The sequence below is a fragment of the Mustela nigripes genome, chromosome 1, assembly GCF_022355385.1.
Source record: "Mustela nigripes isolate SB6536 chromosome 1, MUSNIG.SB6536, whole genome shotgun sequence".
NCBI lineage: Eukaryota > Metazoa > Chordata > Mammalia > Carnivora > Mustelidae > Mustela > Mustela nigripes.
In genome coordinates, this window is record NC_081557.1 from 167,494,979 (window position 1) to 167,508,884 (window position 13,906).

The 13,906-nt window shown below is 37.5% G+C and overlaps 1 long non-coding RNA gene across 4 annotated transcripts in view; it reads left to right on the forward strand.

Annotated features, from left to right (window-relative positions):
- The first annotated feature begins 732 nt into the window (after window positions 1-732).
- The window catches only part of LOC132014198 (uncharacterized), an 81,386-nt gene continuing 68,212 nt past the window's right edge, over window positions 733-13,906 (forward strand). For 3 of the 4 annotated variants that reach the window (XR_009403242.1, XR_009403237.1, XR_009403239.1), the window contains exon 1: window positions 733-1,003. This is a non-coding gene — a long non-coding RNA (uncharacterized LOC132014198). The remainder of the gene's footprint in view (window positions 1,004-13,906) is intronic. The other variant, XR_009403240.1, reaches the window with a different exon arrangement.

The window sequence follows — 13,906 nt, forward strand, 5'->3', positions numbered from 1 at the left end:
AACATCAGCCGGACCCTCAGTGCTGCTGGCAGTCCTTTCATTTGTCCCCAGTCAGCTCCGTTTCAGATTTCCCCTACAGCTGTTCCGAATTGTCAACATACTCCACGATCTCCTCAGTGTAAGTAGCTGCCCTTGTCCATCTATCAGACAAAATAGCGGTCCTCTCTTTCCCCTCCCCCTGCAGCCTGAGCTGTGGGAGTATCGTCCTTTCCCTACTCCCGCTCCCCTTTCCTCCTTAATTCCATCGGGGAATTAGCTGATCCCCAGAGCTAACACTTGTAGAGAATATTGGATACCTTCTCCTCAGACATCTTCTGGGGCTTCAGTCACTTCCCCTAACCCTTTGGGGTCTTTAATCCGCTGCTTTCTGCTCTCTGCCTTCCACTCTTTGATCTATGAATTTGCTCAATGTCTGCCTTATCACCACACACACACTTGCGTGCACCTAACAAATGTGCACACAACGCACGTGCACACATCCCCACTCACAACATTTTAATCATTTCAGCCTTTCACTCATGCTGCAAATTGCCTTGTATAGCAATTATCTGTTTACATGACAGTTTTCAACTGGTCCAGCGGTTTTTAATCATTGTTGTGTCACGGATTCCTTTGAGAATCTGATTAAAGCAATAGACCTTTTCCCTGAAGACGCGCACCCCCTCACCACTTGTACATGCAATACCAGGTCATTCACTGACCCACACAGGGAACATTATTACTTCCGCTCATCAATACTTCTAGCTCTACTCGTCTCCCAGGCACGCTGGAGAGCCACACTCCCTTCCTGACTTGAGATTAGTCACTGCTTTGGCCAATGAAATGCAAGTGGAAGCGACGTTTGCTAAGCTTTAAGAGGCTGCCCTGGATGTGCCGGGCTTGCTTTTTACTCTGCACCGTAACGGCTGTGTTCCCGGTCATGACTGCCGGGTCAGCGAGGGTCCTGGAGTGAGGAGCACGCCGAGCAGAGCACGTGGCCGACGGCAATGGACAGATGGAGTGGGTGAGAGAGAAATCTAGTTGTTCGAAGTGGCTGCAATTGGGGATGGTTGATTACTGTACTGCAACCCAGGCTCTGCGGCTTGACAGCGGAGCATTCTCCATTGGATATGAAATCACCTAAGTCAGAAAGATTCTTTCCAGTGGAGCATAAATTACCCTCCTTCCTGTTCCTAACCAACGCGCTCCTTTCACTGCCTATTTCTGCACTACTAGTTCTGCCTGCCGGCAACATTCTTTCCCCCAGGGCTCCTCATCCTTTGGACCTCAAGTTAGGTGTTGCCTCCTTGGAGAGCCTCTTTTTGACTTCCTTCCCACCCCCTCCAGCCCATTACCATCATTCGCATCACCCATTTCTGTCTTTCACGGAACATGTCACAGCCTATGGGGATCTTAGCTATTGTCTGTCCCTCAGGTTCTGAATTCACAACATCTGCATTCTTGCTATCAACAATGAGGCATAAATAACTAATGCCAACCAACTTGAGCCCCACATGAACTTAAGGGAATGCATTCAAAATATGGACTGCTTTCATTTGTTTCATATAATGATAAAAATAGTATCATAAATGTTCAGCTCCTACTTTACACTTTCCTAAACTGCGTTAATAGAAGAGAAAGCTCTAACTAAAAATGCTGGACAGACATCCAAATGTTTGGATGCACATCAAGAACAAACCACTGAACCTTGGTAATTACCCAGTCACCATTAAGAGGTCAGCTTGACATTTTGGGCTCTTTTCAGATAGTTGTGGCCAACAGCACTAACAACCTTTGGTCCCAACCCAGTTAAATAGTAGTTTTTGTAATTCATCAGTATACTTTTGTTTTGTTTGCTCCTTTTTTCCCTTTTACTCAGGACCTGCACCAAATGATCTTACTACACAGTGATAGTAAGAATTAGTCCTCAGGTTTCGGAAAGTATCGAGTAGCTAAACTTTTGTTATGTATCCAGAGATATAGGTAGAATATCTTGTCACAGAGTAAATAATTCATACATGTTCAATGAATTAGTGAATACATTTAGTATGAAATTACAAAGTTTTTGTTTTACTTGCTTTTATTATATGTAACTAATACCATACAAGACAACTATTCTAATTTTAAAACCCCAGGGGTGCCTGGTTGGGTCAATGGGTTAAAGCCTCTGCCTCTGGCTCACATCGTGATCCCTGGGTCCTGGGATCAAGCCCCGAAGCAAGCCCCACAGAGAGCCCTGCATCAGGTTGTCTGCTCATCAGGGAACCTGCTTCCTCCTCTCTCTCTCTCTGCCTCTCTGCCTGCTTGTGATCTCTGTCTTTCAAATAATTAAATAAAATCTTAAAAAAAAACAAATTTTAGCCTTGTTTCACCTAAATACAAAACATGTTTTAAAATGTTAAAAATACAAAATTTAGTTAATATATAATTTTTCTATTTTTATTGCTTTTATGAAATGTGTTAAGCAGTCTTAACATTTGATAAGAGACTTAGAAATTGCAATGTTATCCTTCCAGCATACAACAGATTCTGAAAAACAGTCATTAGAAATCTAAATCTTGTCAGATCTCAATCTCATAAGCAAAAATTTTCTGAACCTTCTGAATTAATTGTCTGAATAAGATAAATTTAGTCCTGATGAGAACAACTGAATAAAATGTTTTACAATTGCTAAAAAATAAGCTTAGTTTAGAAATAAAAATAAACTTAGTTTAATTTTGTTCTTTCATAAACCATTTTATGTTTCCTTTGAATTTCCCATGTGGCAGTGTGCATTGCATAATAGTATCCCTTAAAACATGGAACACATCCATTACCCTATCTCTTATGTAACATGTAATTGGCATGTGATAGCTACATTTTTCTATTTATAATTTTACAAAAATCCACATGGGTAACTTAAAAATAAGATGAGTTTTGGGGTTTTTTTTTAGATGAGACTGAATATCTCTGCTCTCTGAATTGTTTCCTATCAACTAATTTTTAAAAGGGAGATTGTCATCTGCCACCCCCATTTTAAGTGAATATGGATAATCAGATGAGGTTTATGGTCTTTAAAATGAGACACACATCCAGTGTGTGTTTGCACACACATTTGAACACATATAAAGAGATTTTTTTTTTGTTTTAATTGCTTTGCAAACAAGCCCGGTCCTTTCTCAATTCCTCATCACTACATTCAGCCTTCAGAAAAATTTTACAAAAGCTTCTTTTTTGTTCTACTGGGACATTTCAACCAAACACATAAATTCCACAGAAATAGTTGCTATAGAAATGCAAAGGGGATAAACAAGAATGAATTATGCAATCAAAAATTGCAACTGAAGTAGGGCAGTAGCAAGGTTTATGTTTAATAATGCTGACTGTATTTATTCTTGACTTTATATATACTCCAAATTGAATGTTCTGAGTCCTAAATTGGAAGGTCCTTTACTACTTAAAATAACACATCTTAATGAAAATATTTTAGCAGGCATTCCAGATTAGGAAATCAGTATATACCAAGCCAAAAATAGTTAAATTTAATGAATAATGAATTCAAGTGATGCCAATTACTCTCCTTTATTTCACACAAAATGGTCTTTATATGAAATGAAAGAAAGAGAGGTTTCCTCCACAAGTTCTGCAGACACCTTGGCTCTGAAGCATAAATGCTTCTTCAGGTTTCTACATGTCTTTCATTTATTTTGCTAAGGGGCTTATTTTGAAATAGTGCTCTATAACAGCACTTAAGATTTTCCATTAGGTTTATTGAAGTAAAAAATCATAAGTTAAATCTCCTAAAAAAAATTTGTTTCTGTTTTTTACTTGTTTAGGGATTATATTCTAAAAGCTAAATTACTAACCAGGCATCTGGTAAATGTGACTGTGGCTATTAAGCTCTTCTAGTCTTTGATCTTGCTAATTAAGTTTTATACAACTTTAGAGAAAAAAGTTCTATCAATCATCTTATTTAGACGTAGTTTTAGGGAAAAAGTTTACTTCAGCAGACTAATACAACCTGTGTTCTAAAACCAACATAATCCTATTAAAAGTGTATAACAGTGACACACCCATTCATGTTATAAAATTTAACTCCACATTACCAACAAAATCCATAGAATCAGCTTAAGGTAAAGAAAGCAGGGAAGGAGGAATGAGAGGGGAATCATCTCAGAAAATATAGAAAAGTCACCGATACCTTTCTCTCTGAAAATATTGACCTTTACAGTTTCTGTAAGCCTTCTATTTTATACTGCTTTAGCAAAATGATAATCAAAATTATATCTGAATAGCATCTTTCTGTGTTTGGAAGAGTGGAGGAGCACAGGTTGTAGTCTTGGATAGGCAAGCGTTCCAAGCCAAGTTCCAATATGTACCATGGACCTTGGTCAAGATTTAACACCTTCAGTCTGTTTATTCATCCATAAAATCATGAGGCATTTATCCCACAATGATTTGAATTTTACATCAAAGCTGTATTAAAATTATCCTGATGAAGGTCACCAATACCCTCTTAAATTTAAAATTAGAACTCTTTGCAATATTTGACTCTAATATTTAATAATTCTTTGAACTGTTTTTTCTTCAAAATGGACTAGCCTTTTGCTACCATTTTGCTTCCCTTCTGGGAGTTTGCCCTTTCTGGGAGTATTCTCTTTTATGCATTCTACTCTTAATTAGATGGTCTCTGTACTCTTCTCCCTCTCAGTAGTCATCCCAACAAATTCCATCCACCACTGCTCCTTCCCATGGCTTCAGCCATCACCTATACCTTGATGATTGTCTTGTATGTTCCTCCTTTTGAGACCTCTGCCCTTGGCTCTTAGCCTCCATATTACTACTGCCTATTGGACAACTTCACTGGATTGTTCTATTGGTACCATTCAAAACTTCCACCCACTTAGACATAGAGAGCTAGAACTCATCCCACAGCCCTTGCTGTCCCTTTTGCTCAAATCTCCTCAGTCTCCAGAAGCTTACCGAGTCTACCTCTTTACTATGTATTCTGATTCTGCCACTGCCTCAGTTCATTTTCTCATGTTTCAATCAATGGAAGAGACTCTACTTTCTTCAGAGTCGTTGAAATGCTGTAACAGAGAACATTTGTAACAAGTGTGGTAACAAAAATCTCTGGCTTAGCACAATAAAATTTTCTCCCTGCTCATGTCACAATCCAATTCAAGGTGTAGGGCAAGATTATGCTCTGTTGACTAATCAGGATTCCTCCATCCAGCGGCCACACCACCTCCTTATGGCGTGGAGTCCCGGCTCAGACCTTTGTATGTGGCAGGCAGGTAAGGAAGAGAGTGGTGTTGTTATGAGCCTAGTCTATGTACAGTGGTGGATCATGAACAGAATAAATGCAATTAGAACTTCTATTCCAAAAGGGGAATAATGGGAATTACAGTATTCACTGGCCTATTGCAATTCTGAAATCCTGCTTGGTAGGTTTTATTAAAGCCCTTATCCTAGGGAGAAGGTGAGTTATTTAATTAAGCTTTAATTCTGCTACTTGGGAACAATTCTCTTTCCCTCTTTACTCCTTGGACTCAGCTTTTAGGAGTTCTTATTGTGTATTTACTCCCTTTGGTAACAGCTGAAATGAGTGTTACCAAAAGTCTGAGAACCCAAAATGTGATTTTACAGCTCAGCCAGTGAGTTTTTTAGTCTGATATTTTGGATTTCTTGACAATAAAATTTTCATCAAAAACATGCTAGGCTTCTGTTGCATTTGCTCCAATCTGTAAGTCTCAGGTCTTTCTCTTCCCTCCCTCTCCTTAACAGCTACTTTTATTATGGTTTCATATCACAAGGCTTCACTCTTAATCAGATCCTTGACCTAAAACTAATTCATGATAACCAACTAAAAAGTTTTACCTGACTTTCATGGCTCTATTTAGGATCTGGAGGCAGTTAGCTTCCCAACCACTTTTTACCCCAAGTCTTTGACTGTCTATTGTTTTCTGGTCAGCTTGAAAACTGAGTAACCCTGTCTGAACACATCTCTTTTTTGAAACACCTTACCAGAGGAAGCCAACACACTGATGAACATGACCTAAAACAAGGGTTCTCAAAGTATGGTTTACACAAACCTAGGAATCCTGGAGATTCTTTTAGTGGATCCACAAGTCAAAATTACTTTTATAAAAACTCTAAGAGGTTGTTTGCCTTTTTCACAGTGTTGACAACACTTGCACAGATGCCACACCAGCAGTGGTGGGTGAAACTGCTGGTGCCTTAGCACAAATCAAGGCACTTTCAGCAAACTGCATCACTGTATCATTGGACTTTGGGTCCTATTTGTCACCATAAACTTGCTGCAAAAAAACCCAAAAAACAAAAAACAAAACAAACAAACAAACAAAAAAAACACCTTTCACTTAAGAATGCCCCTGCTGAAACAGGAAAAATTATTCACTTTATTAAATCTCAACCCTCGAGTACAAGTCTTTTCAATATTCTGTGGGATCAAAAGGAAAGAACATGTAAAGCGCTTCTGCTGCATACCAAAATACAATGGTTGTCTTGGAGGAAAAGCAATATGTGATTGTTTGAGTTGCAAACTGAACTCATCTCTTTTTCATGGGACACCATTTTTACTTGAGAGAACAAGTGATAAACAAAATATGGTTATTCAGACTTGGGTATTTGGCAGTCATTTTCTTGAAAATAAATGAAGTGAGCCTGTCACTTGAAGGCGAACAACCTGACAGTATCTGTTGCCAATGATAAAACTCAAGCTTTCAAGTAAGAATTAGAATTTTGGAAAAATCATCTCTGACACCATGCGCCTGACAGTTCTGAATCTTTAAAGACTTTTCGGAAGATATCAGTACTGATATTAACAAATGTGATTTTTAGAAATATTATATAATGAGGTGTGTCAATGTGTAAATCAGTGAAACAATATTTTCTAAGAAACCGATGAAAGATATCACAAAATCATTCATGGGTAAAAAAATCCCTTTGAAGTACAGTAAACTAATAGATTTTAATGTAATAATGTGCAAAAAGTTCCTTGATATGATTTCAGAATCTACATTGTAATCAATTTAAATTATCACCTATTTTGAATTATTACAAAAACTATCCATAGTTATTTGAAAAGGCTATTCAAATACTCTGACAAAAGAAGATTGCCCTTCTCACAGAAAATATGTCCACATCTGTGTCAGGCCACGTTTTCCTCATATACTTCAACATATCATAACAGAGCAAATGGGAAGGCAAATGAGAATCTCTATGCCTATTAAACTGGACAGTATAGAGTTTTACAAAAAATGTGAAACATTGTCATCCTTTAATAAAGTGCTTTTGAAAATTATTTATTTTAACATAATGGATTTATGATTATTTTCAGCTCATTAGTATCTTTAACTTCTCAGTTTTCATGTGGTAATTTTTCCTAAATATAGCTCATAAACAAAATCTTTTTGTAATTCTCAGTAGTTTTTAAAAAGATAAATCAGTCCCAAGAAGAAAGTTTTTGAGAATCACAGGCCTAGAGAAAGGATCAGCAAACAAGTGCCCACAGGTAAAATCCAGCTGTTTTGCCTGTTTTGTAAACAAATTTTACTGGAACACAGGCTACCCATTTGCTTACATATTGTCATGGCTGCCTTCATGCTATATCAGCAGAGTTGAATATGTGCAACAAAGATGATAGTGCTCTCAGAGCCCAAAATATTTACAATTTTGACCTTTACAAAAAAGCCAATTGCTGATCTCTGCCTTGAGCTTTGGTTCTCAAGCTTGGCTGCATATCAGAACTACCTGGAAAACTGTTAAAATGCTACTAATGATCTTCCCCTTCTCCAACACATACACACACGTTAAGTCAGAATCTCTGGGGGTGGGGACAGAGCATAGATAGTTTTTACAGTTCTTCAAGTGATTCTAATATGTACCCACGGTTAAGAATCACTGTCCTAAAGCTATAAGATTTTCAAGTATAAATCATGCCTTCTGGATTCCCAGACAACATCCAAGGTTCTTCCCATTCATGACCATATTTTCAGCTTCTAATATCACAGTCCTCGCTGCCCACTGGCAAACACTAAATCAGTGCCACATTTGTTGTTACACCGGTGCCCCACTGGTAGGTACAAATTTCAAAATCAGTTAGGATAAGCTATCTGCTGTAGCAAACACTTCTCAAATTTCAAAGACTAACACAATAAAGGTTTATTTCTCAAGCAAATCATGGTGCAATATGCTTTGGTAGGGGTCTCTGCTCCACAAAGGAACCCAGCTGCTTCTAGCTAGAGACTCTACCATTCCTCAGGGCCTCAGAGTACATTGCTGGATCCTCCTACATCTAGCCAGGTGAGGAGAAAAAGAGCATGGAAGATTGAGTGAGAGGTGTTTTATGGGCCATGCCTGGAGAAGGCATTAGTAACTCCTCTTGGCCAGAACTTAGTCTTCCTGGTCACAAGTAAGTGCAAAGAAGGTGCAAAACATAGCCAACCTTTCTGCCAAAGAGGTTAAGCAAAATCGTTTTGGTGAACTAGCTTATCCCTGTGGCAACTGCTTCCTTACCAGTCTTAAAGTCCAGTGCTGTGAAGTACCTTCAGGACCCCTGTGATAGGTAGAATGGCCTCTAGACTCCCTCCTTTATTTTTTACTGCTAATTTGATATATCCAATTTAGTACTTAGCTCACTGACTTCATCTGCCCCTTCCTCTGCTTTTAACAGATTTGGAGAGAAATTCCTAGCAAAAAGACTAAGAGTTTGTTCTTTCATGCATTCATTCTCTGAAAATAAGTTCGTCGTGACACAGACTTCATCAGAACTTAATTCTGTGGGAAGGTGTTCAGTATCACAAAAACAACAAAATAGGAAAAACAGACAAGCTTCTAAACATCTTTTGCAGTATCTTTCCTGGGATGGATCTCCTATTCATTTCAAAGAGCTTCTTTCCTGACGAAATGCAAAACAGGAAGGAAGTCTGAGAAGCCTACATAATGACAATCCTACCGAAGAGGATTACCATGAAACTTATATTCTGCATGTTCCTCTTTCAGTGAATTTCTCCAGTTTACTCAAATTTCATGAAGGTGTATAGCGCCTATAATTTCAACACATACCTATAGCCAATAACCCTTCAGGGGGCTGTTTGTATGAATCCTTTCATTTGGATGGATTTATTTCATCTGCCTATATAAGAACTGGAAGAAAAACTCAGACTTTTAAAATATTCTGAGTATAGAATATTAAACTTATATTGTGAAACAGTTTTGTTGTGGATTAGGGTTGAGTTTTTCTTGAAAAAGACACTGGTCAGCTTCATGCACTGACACATTTTTCTGGTAGAGTCAAGCACTCCATGCAAGATTCACATTCTATTTAATTAAGTGGACAAGGATCTTCCTCATCAATTACTCAATTTCCTTGCATCTGGATAGTATAGGTTCACCACAATGAACATTAATATATTTTACTCAGTAATATAACTGTAATATAGGAATTGTAACCTGCTAATTGATTTACCATTTATAGAGAATATTTTGATAAACTATAGTCACTATTGCAGAGCCATTCTGCAGAGCCAAATTCTAATGGACTTTCAACCATTTCTTGAACTATTTTGCACCTACTATGTATAAAGGCAGATAAGAAACACCTGTGGAATAATTATCATTTGGTGGATTGAGTCAAATTTATTCTAACCATAGACACATAATTTTCAATATGAGTCCTAAATGTCAGTACATCAAGTTTCTCTGAACATCATCCCTTATCTTTTATTAAAACCTCTCATTCAGAATCTGGAAGACATTGAATTCCTACTGGCCCCTGTGGTTTAGTGTTCTTGCACACTAGATATTAATAGTAATTAGCTATTGGGGCACCTGGGTCGCTCAGTCATTAAGCATCACGCTCCCTGCTCCTTGCTCCCTCTCCCTCTTCTACTAACCCTACTTGTGTTCCCTCTCTCGCTATGTCTCGCTCTGTCAAATAAATAAATTTAATCTTTAAAAAAAAATAGTAATTAGCTGTTGTCCTCATCCTCATCTCTCAACACAGTATCAGTTTTCCAGTGGCCATTGATTCTGTACTAGGAGCTCTAAACTGCTAACCACAGTGGTAGAGAGTAACCATGGAATTCTCCTTCTCGGAGGATAAGAGGTCTTTCTACCCTTTAGTCAGTGATCATTAAAGCCAACTAATACACTGTTAAGCTTAACAAATCACAATGCCTGTAGGGACCCATTGGGACTTCACCACTGAAACTGCAACAGTGAAGTCACAATTATCCAGCAATTAGGTTTACAGCTGTATTCACCTTTTAATAGTCAAGTCTACAAAAATGTGCCCACACTTCTTTCCGTTGAACTTAATCTGGAAGGTTTATAAAGCCTTCATTTTTATGTAGGTTTCTGAAACCAAGGAAGCAATTGCATCTGAATGAAGTAATGACAAATTTTATGAAGCAGAAAAAACAATTTTTCCACCTAACATAAGCCTTATTTTTAAAAAATGGGGTATTTCCAAGTTATATTTCCAAATGGAATATGCTCTGAGCCATCATAAAAATCTGGCTGCCAGAAAAGTATCTAGTTTAGTAAATATGAACATGGATACCTAATGTTTTAGGAATGCTTTCAAATATAGGTAACAAACAGCCTAACTAGAGTGACTTTTTTCCTTAAATTAGGGAGTTATTTTTCCCCCTACAGTGAGAAATCCAATTACTAATGCTTGATTGGTTCAGCAGAGCAGTCATGCCAAAGACTGAGATTTCCTTGATCTTCCTCATTATTACAAAAAAAAAAAAAAAAAAGACTGCTGCACCTTCTATAAATACATCCTCTTTCCCCCAAGCAGGAAGATAGGCCAGCAAGAAGGGATGGTGCCAATACGTTTCAATAGGTAAAATCCAATTTTAACGGAAAGATCCCAGAACATGTTTGTATCTCTTTGGCCAGAATTTTGTCCCAGAGTCACTGCTGGCCTAAAAGTGGCAAGAGAGAAGATAACACAGATAAAAAGGAAAGCAGCTTCTTACATTCAGAAACTGGCCTAACACAGCCAGACGTTAGCAGTGTTAAGAGCTAATGCATCACTCACAATAGGCCTTGATATTCTACAGTTGATCATAAATAAGCTTCTAAATCACCACCAATGCCTATGACGAAGAAAGACAAAACTATTCCATAACTTCTTTAAGCACAGAAACAAGGTCATTGTGCAAACCATAGAAATACCAAACATCCCCATGTACTGGCTAATATGGAAACTTGCTGCTCTTTTCCCAACTGCTGCTTTGGGCTTACTTTACTTTTCCCATCTTATACACAGGATTTTTAAAAATGTCCAGTCTTAGTCCGGACTTAAGTCTTAGTCCAGTTGGGTACTGGGTGTCTCAGTCAGATAAGTGGCCAACTCTTGATTTCGGCTCAGGTTATGATCTCAAGATCCTCAGACAGAGCCCCATATTGGGCTCTGCATTCAGTTTGGAGTCTGCTTCTCTCCTTCCTCTCCCTCTGCCCCTCCTCATGCTATCTCTTTCTCTCTCTCAAATAAATCTTTTTTTAAAAATGTCTAATCATAGAATTATCCCCAACTATGGATAACATGCTAATGAGGGCAAAGCCACTTCCTTAAACCATCCCCCCAAGTCATTTCACATTTGTCTTGATCCTGTGATAAGTCCTTCAAAAACTTCTGAAATGTCTCACATTTCCCAATGAAATTCTCCCTTCCTTGCACCCAGGAATAAATCTAGCTTGTCCAGTCATAGGTATGTGTTCCTGGTGGGCTTTCCCTGGACGGCACTGAGAGATTAGGTCAACTAAACAAGTGTATTCACCACACCTTTGTTTCATTCTAGTATATTTTCAGTTAAGATGCTATAGCTTGATATGCCATGCTTCGAGATCCTTAATTAAGAAAGAGAACTGGGGTACAGTGAACTGAGCATGGGATGAATAATTAAGAGATAAGGATTCTAGTCTGTTTTGTCCGGTTAATTAGTAAAGTGACCCCAGGTAAGTCATTAGAGTACGGGAAAGCGACTGACCTCACAATAGTCTAATGAACCAGTTAACATTAACCATGTTTGAGAGATGGCAAAACCAATGTCCCAAGAGGTTGAGTACATTTTCCTATTTACTTTCGGTAAGTGACAGAACTAGGATTTGAACAAGGGTTCTAACTCTAAAGTCTAGAGGTTCTCCACCTTCTTCCTCTGTGAACCAACCAAATTGTTGAACTAGAGCTTTAAAGGTCCTTTCCATTCAACATTCTAAGACTTTGAGTGATGTGTCATAATATTTGCATTGACTCTTTTAATCCCTTCTGATCTGTAGGTGAAAGGTACAGGAATAATGTGAGATGATGTATGTTTATAGAGTTCTGAATTTAAGCAAGCCCTTTTTTAAAGGGCATAAATCATAAATTTGATCTACCATTTGAAGTTCCAAGTCGAATCAATTTTCAGTTCCTTTTAAGTCAAAATAGGACCACTTCACTTAAGGAACTGTGAGACCCAGTACAAAAAGGGCTGAGAACAGCAAAGCAGGAAATGAGAAAAAGCAGGAAAGCAAATAAGCATGTTCCTTTTTTATATTCAGATCTCAACTTTAACACCTTAACATTTACATATTCATGTGGCATACCTTTACAAATCAGTAATAGACAAATACAAGAAAATATAATCACATAATTGAATAAGGACTAAGTAAAATCATATGCATTTTAGTCTTACTGATTTAATAAAAAAATTTTTAATAGAAATAATCGAGGCTTTGGGAAAATAAACACTGAAGGACTGGAAGAAGTGATGTCCTTTTGTACTTGCTTTTGAAAGGCAATTTGAGATATATATCCAACAGTTCTAATATTTTTACATATCACATTTGACCCATAATTTACTTTGAACAAAACCACAGAAGTATGCAAAGAGTTAGCCATAAAAATGTCTGTGGAAGTACGATGTAAAATTGAAGAAAATTAGTAAAAAGTTAAAAGGTTAATGATAGAAGATTGATTAAATTGGGGTTTATTCATGCAATGGAAGTCTTTGGATGTTAAAAATATAAAGGAAAAACGATATGGACAAACATGCAAAACACATTGCTAGGCGGATAAATGTAAATTCCAGATGTGTGATTGTGTTGTTTTAAATAGATGTAGATACAAGAGTGATTATGGATTAAGTATTTATGTGCCCCAAAACTCACCCATCGAAATCTAATTCTCCATGTGATGGTATTTGGGAGGTAATCAGGTCATGAGGGTGGAGTCTTCATGAATGGGATTAACCCAACTTTAAGAAGTGGCCAGAGGACTAGTGCGCTCCTTCCACCCCTGTGAAGATATAATGAGAACTCAGCAGTCTGCAACCCGGAAGGGAGCCCTCACCAGAACCCAACCACACTGGAACGTTGATCTTGAAATTCCAGCCTTCAGAGCTACAGAAAATAAACATCCGTTTTTACAGCCACCTGGTCATTGGTACTTTTTATAGCTGCCAAAACAGTAAAATGGTATAAATGAATTTTTAAAAGACTCGAAGATATCCAGTAATTATCTCTGACTGATAGGATTACCGGTAGTTTTGTCTTTTTATTTATCTACATTTTCCAGATTTTCTATGAGAAATATAAATGTTTTTATAATAATTTTTTAAATGTATTAATTCTTAAAACAAATACTAATATATATTAATAAAAATATACTATTTGGATGTTAGCTACACTTGTGAGCATAGCTTAACACAGAGAAGTTGAATCACTATGTTGTACACCTGAAACTAATGTAACTTGGTACATCAGCTATACTCAAAAAAGAATTTCTTTAAATATAGTCTTCAGTATCTCAACTGCCACATTCACTTGTCCTTAAAAAAAAAAAAAAAAATCAAAGATAAGCCCTTAACATCATGACCATCAGATCACAGTCCCCATGGTTGTTGATACCAAGCCAAGGGCCATTTCTATT